General features: G+C 43.8%; 2 non-coding genes across 2 annotated transcripts; one reads left to right on the top strand and one right to left on the bottom strand.

The window, feature by feature from the left end:
• Positions 1-2,188: 2,188 nt before the first annotated feature.
• Positions 2,189-2,260, bottom strand: TRNAG-UCC (transfer RNA glycine (anticodon UCC)). Its single transcript has one exon. It is a non-coding gene; the product is annotated as a tRNA-Gly (tRNA).
• A 1,626-nt stretch (positions 2,261-3,886) lies between these two features.
• TRNAV-UAC (transfer RNA valine (anticodon UAC)) lies at positions 3,887-3,959 on the top strand. Its single transcript has one exon. It is a non-coding gene; the product is annotated as a tRNA-Val (tRNA).
• The last annotated feature ends 2,041 nt before the right edge of the window (positions 3,960-6,000 follow it).

Here is a 6,000-nt window from a genome sequence, read left to right as displayed (position 1 = left end):
AAAAATTTTAAGACGAGGGTTGCTTCCACTCACTTGCTATAAAAAATATATTTTTCGAGATTATGCAATCATTAGATGATATAATGATTTGTTGTACTTGTACGTAACAAGAAGAGGGTGTAAAGGGCGAACACGAAATTATTGCGACACATTCAGCAGGGCATAACTTTTTTACCATTGGGTAAAAATCAACCAAATTTTGCACACTTTCTCATTGATGTGTATTGTGTACATGCTGTCAAACTCGAAGTCGTGTTTTTCGATTCAACGAAAATGGAGGTGAACCAACGCGAGTTGAGAGAACAAATTCTTTCTAAACACCTGGAATTTCCTGACCTGTCGCACCGGCAGTTGGGAAAAATGTTGAACATTCACCATTCAACCGGCTCCAGAGTGTTGAAGCGGTTCCAGGAGCGGTTGACGTTGGACCACGGCATAGGAGCTGGAAGAAAACCGGAACCGGAGAACAAAAAGACGGAGGGAAAGGTGAAGCGGATGATTAAAGCAAATCCCAACGTCTCAAGCCGTGATTTGGCTAAAAAGATCGGCATGTCGCAGAGCTACGTCCAGAATGCAAAGAAGAGAGCTGGTCTACATACATACAAGGTACAGAACTTCCCAAACCGCGATGAGCGGCAACAATCGCTAAAACTCGGGCACGGAAGCTCTACGAGAAGATGCTGACAAAATATGGCTGCTGTGTGATGGACTACGAAACGTATATAAAAGCCGATTTTAAGCAAATTCCGGGGTTGGAGTTTTTCACCGGCAAGAGCAAGTTCGATGTGGACGACAAATTTAAGAAGAAGAAAATGTCGAAGTTCGCCTCCAAATATCTCATTTGGCAGGCCATCTGCTCTTGCGGACTGAGGAGTGAGCCTTTCGTGACAAAGGGCACAGTAAATGGCGAGATCTACAAATCTGAGTGCCTCGAGAAGCGCCTTTTGCCATTCTTGCAGCAGCACGACGAAGCTGTCCTGGAGTGGTATGAAGCCAATTCTGTCCATTTTGTTCCAAAGGACATGAATCCGCCAAACTGGCTGGAGCTGCGCCTGGTGGAGCAGTACTGGGCAATAATGAAGCGGGAACTTCGGAAGAGCAAGAAGACAGTCAAAGACGAGAAGGACATGTTAAGAAAATGGAAAAAAAAAACTGAGAAACTGGTACCGGATGACACTGTAAAGACTTTGATGGAGGGCATCAAACGAAAATGCGTTCAATTTTACACTCAGGGCTCCATCGATTAACTTTTCTTTTGATTTTTGAAGTAAATATATGTATAAAACTACCCTAAAATTTTGGTTTGATTCTAAACATTATAAGAAAATTGGCATGACATTTTCGGTGTCGCAATAATTTCGTGTTCGCCCTTTAAAGTATATGTTTGACTCATGAAACCTGTCAATTTCGCTTTCAGAGCGTCACAATCAGCGATCTTATGATTCAGCTTTTATGTATCAAAGACATACTTCACGACCTCTTCTTGTAACTTACAAGTACTAATTATCATTACACCATCTCATGATTTAATTATTCCGAAAAATATTTTTTTAATCAAGTGAGTGGAAGTTACCCAGTTTAAGACTAGATTTTATTATCCTCAGGTTGTATCGTTTCGTCAATTTGTTGTTTAAAACAGCGTGGGGAACGGGAAGATAGCGGAAGTAGCAAAACTTCTGGCATCCTTCTGGGAAGGGAAGTTTCACACAGTCCCCGTCCCCCTTTAAGCACACGTGAGCTTCTTGAATCTGCTGAGCAAAATGCAGGACTTGAATAACAGAAAAACTGCATGGATGGTAGGAGGTAGTATTTCAAGATACATAGGCATGAAGGGTTAATACCAAATCATCTTAAAAAATGTTCTCTCCGTGACAATGATCCTTTTTAGGGAATCATTGCCGTGACCAGGATTCGAACCTGGGTTACTACGGCCACAACGTAGGGTCCTAACCACTAGACGATCACGGCTATAGAGAACGGTGATTATCCCCTGCATCATCATCAAGAAGAGAAACTCTTATCAATTTATTGCCAAAGGCTACACAATGCACAATACGCAGAAAGTGCGACGGTGATAAGCGTGATAAGCCATAGCTAAATTGATTAAAAATAAAAAAAAAAGTATAACACTCGTTCGCTATAGTAAGGTGAATCAAAATACTGGTCAAATATTTGGCCAAAATAATACTGCGTCGGCCGGGAATCGAACCCGGATCAACTGCTTGGAAGGCAACTATGCTGACCATTACACCACCGACGCTTACGATGAAGTGAAATCGCTTTTGAATTCTCAAATAAAATGTAAAAGTAGTATGTGACATCGGCTAGGCTCTTATCCTTCAGCATGATAAATCTATCATCAGCAAATTACGTTCCAAATAGTTCAGTTAACGATTTATTAAAAAACTCTGTTTTGGAATTTTTACTGGCATAAGCATCAATTCCAGGACCAGGGAACACAAATTAAGTAAACTCATATTGCACACTTGCTTAACAATTGTATTCTAATTCAATATTTTCGCAAATTTCCTAACCATGAACGAATGGTAACAAACGTTGTAAAAACGGATTTCAACATTTTCGGTCAGAAGCAATCAATCAACCATCGTCGATTATTCCATGGTTTCGGATAAACTTCCCATTCCATGCCCGACGCCCATCTATTAGAGTGCTAAAGCAAGAAAGCGCACAATCTGTCGATATGCATATTTGTGTGGGAGGCAAGCAAAAGTCGACTGAAAAATGACCATCCGGCGTTCGACGCGCAACCACCAATTAAATCATTGTTTTTCATTTGTTTTATGAATGTTTATGAACGAGAGGGGGTCATCGCTACTGCTGCTGCTACTTTACTTTGCCACTTACGTGTGTGTGTTTGTGTGTTTGTGTGTCAGTGAGCTACTAAATTTACTGTTCAACGCTTTAGAATTCTACGCGGAGTATGGGGACGACAGCGAGCGCAAGCAAGGGCAGGAAAAATCCACCTAGTTTAGAGAGCCGAGCCAAGGATGATGAATGGCGAAACGAGTCAATGGTCAAAGCTCGCTCTGCTGGTGGCCACCACTCGAGCCAGAGCCCCGAGCGCGTGTTGACGAGGGAAAATATTTGAATATATTGTGATTTGCGATGTGATGAATGGGGGGAACTCTTGCTGCGGCTGCGGCTGCTCGGGCTGCCACCGTGTTTATTTAGGAGATAAATGATTTGAATAATGTCGTAGGAGATTTCTGTCGAGGCAATTAGAGATTGATCTTGATGAAGTTGATGATTTTGGCGCGAGCCGACGAGATGTATGGTGGATGAATGGGGTTTTTGATGCTGGACTGGTGTGGGGATTTCTGTCGATGTTAAGGAAAAGCATAATGATTTGGGTTCTGGTTCGTTTATTTGATAACACTTTTGGAAATTATGTATAATCTCACTTCTTAAGTTTATAGAAGATATTATTTTTTAAATTAGACCGATTCATTACCTGAACAGAGAGACATAGGATTTTGAGTAAGTATATGCCTTTGTAAACTTTGAAAAATTAATTTCACTGGATTTCACTAATCGTTTTATTAGATAATATTGGACCTCAATTATCTTCCAAGAATTTGGACTCATTTGTATATAATGAATACTATTATCACAATACCATACTTTGTAGAACAGTCTTTCAAGCCTTCCACCATATAACACTATAGTGCTTATAAGGTTCTAAGGAAACATATAACAACGAAAACTCTCCCTAACTTGCTATTTATGGGACCATCGACTAAGGAAAGCATCACGATAAAAAACTAATTTCAAATTGTTTCATGACAGTCAATATTTTCATATGTTGTTGTTCGAATATGAATTGATGATATTCCAAATCACATTTTATGTTTAATTCATCAGAACAGGTTCCATAGTGTAGCGGTTATCACGTCTGCTTTACACGCAGAAGGTCTCCAGTTCGATCCTGGATGGAACCAAATATTTTTTACACCTGACAATAGTTTTGAAATAACACCGATTGGTGTAGAGCACAAGTGAGTGGGTGGGTTATGAAAAGATGTGTCGTCAATATAGGATAATAAAATAAATTTATTTCTATGTTAGGGATGGGCTCAATATGCCTGGAAAATGAACGCTTTCCATACACATTGCCTGGAGTTGTCAACACTCTGTCGTTAATATTTCGTGGATATAAAGTGAAATTTTCATCTCCTTTCAACGTCTTTTACATCGTTTTGTAGGAATTTAACATTGGAAAGAGATTCTCCTCTATCGCACGAATTAAGCGTAAGTGCTCGTTAAATTTTCCGCTCCCACCTTTATGACCCTTTCATACAATTGAAGGGCAGTAAAAGCACTCCGGAAGCTCAAACGCACCTCCCCAAACGATCCAGCAAGAGAAAAGGTCCTCGCGAACTATCGCCAGCAGCACAACAAATGCCGACAGGAGATCCGGACGGCGAAACAAAATTGCTGGTCGGAGAGTATCAACGCCGAACAATCGTCAGAGGAGTTATGGAATCGCCCTTAACGGCAAGCGGCGATAATCTCCGCTTCAGATTCGAACAGACACCGTCACCATCACTGATTGAACCGTCGTACCAGACGAACTGGGCAAATACTTCGCCAAACTATCCGGCATCTCGGAGTACAGCGAAAGCTTCCAACAGCGAGTCGGCCCCTCTCTGTCCTCTGTGTCTGCCTTCGGAATTCCTCCAGACAACGACGACCTACCGATCAACAGCCCACTCTCCTGGGAAGAACTCGTGTTCGCTCTCAGTCGGAGCAACGGGAACTCGGCCGGACCGGACAAAATCAACTACCCGCTGCTAAAGCACCTTCCACCCGAAGGCAAAACGAAACTTCTCGACCTTTACAACCAACTCTGGACCGCTGTAGAATACCCGAAAAACTGGGAGAGAAAGCCTTGCTATACCGTTACCGAAAACCAATGTCAGGACCGAAGACATCACTGGGTTCCGTCCCATTGCACTGACCTGCTGCATGGTCAAAGTCCTGGAACGGATGGGCAACAGTAGGCTGAAGCAATATCTTGAGGCCAAGGGGCTGCTTGACCATCGGTAGCACGCCTTCAGGCAAGGGTATGGCACCTCCACCTACTTTGCCACTCTTGGGGAAGTCCTCAAGGTCATCACGCGGAGATCGTCTCGCTGTACATCTCCAAAGCGTTCAACCGAACATGGACACCAGCTGTATTGAAGAAGCTTGTTGATTGCGGCCTGAGAGGACACATCCTTCACTTCGTCCGGAATTTTCGAGTTTCGGTCGGAAACATGCAATCCGGAAGTTTCAGTGAGGAAACCGGAGTGCCACAGGGTTCGGTGATCGCGGTCACCCTCTTCCTGGTGGCCATGAATGGGGTCTTTGACCAACTACCCAAGAACGTTTACATCTTCGTCTACGCGGATGACGTCATCATTGTAACGGTGGGTCCCACCCTGCAGATGACGAAACTGAGAGCGCAAGCGGCAGTCTCCTCGGTGGTCAGATGGGCTGACTCTGTTGGTTTCCAGCTTTCCGCCGGGAAGAGCGTGCGCTGCCATATATGTACCACCAGGCATCGCAACAACGGACAGCCCATCATTATTAAAAAACAAGCAATACCGGCCAAAAACTGGGAGTGCTCTTCGATCGGAATTTAAAGAAGGACTGTAGCAGTCGGTCCAACCTGATTAAGACCATCTTCCGCCTCCACCGATCCAACAATCGTGAAATCCACTTCGGCGTAGCTCGAGCCATCATCGACAGTCGCCTATTGTACGGTGTAGAGATTACATGCCTTGCCGCCGAGAAAGCCGTCCAGATTCTGGAACCGGTGTACAACGGCTTCGTTCGAACAGTCTCCGGTCTCCTGCCCTCTACCCCAGCCGACGCCGGTATCCTACCTTTTAGGCACGTTTTCACCGCAGCTACTGCTACCAAAGCCGCTGCCTTTCTCGCTAAAACGTCGGGAAACAACAGGAATGTTCTCCTCGACGAGGCGAACCGACTCCTCCG

The sequence above is a fragment of the Ochlerotatus camptorhynchus genome, unplaced genomic scaffold (genome assembly GCF_037179485.1).
Source record: "Ochlerotatus camptorhynchus isolate MF236.1 unplaced genomic scaffold, CSIRO-AGI_Acam_v1.1 ptg000112l, whole genome shotgun sequence".
NCBI classification, from domain to species: domain Eukaryota; kingdom Metazoa; phylum Arthropoda; class Insecta; order Diptera; family Culicidae; genus Ochlerotatus; species Ochlerotatus camptorhynchus.
The sequence above is the reverse complement of the archived record's forward strand: the minus strand, read 5'-3'. Positions and strand labels throughout refer to the sequence as shown.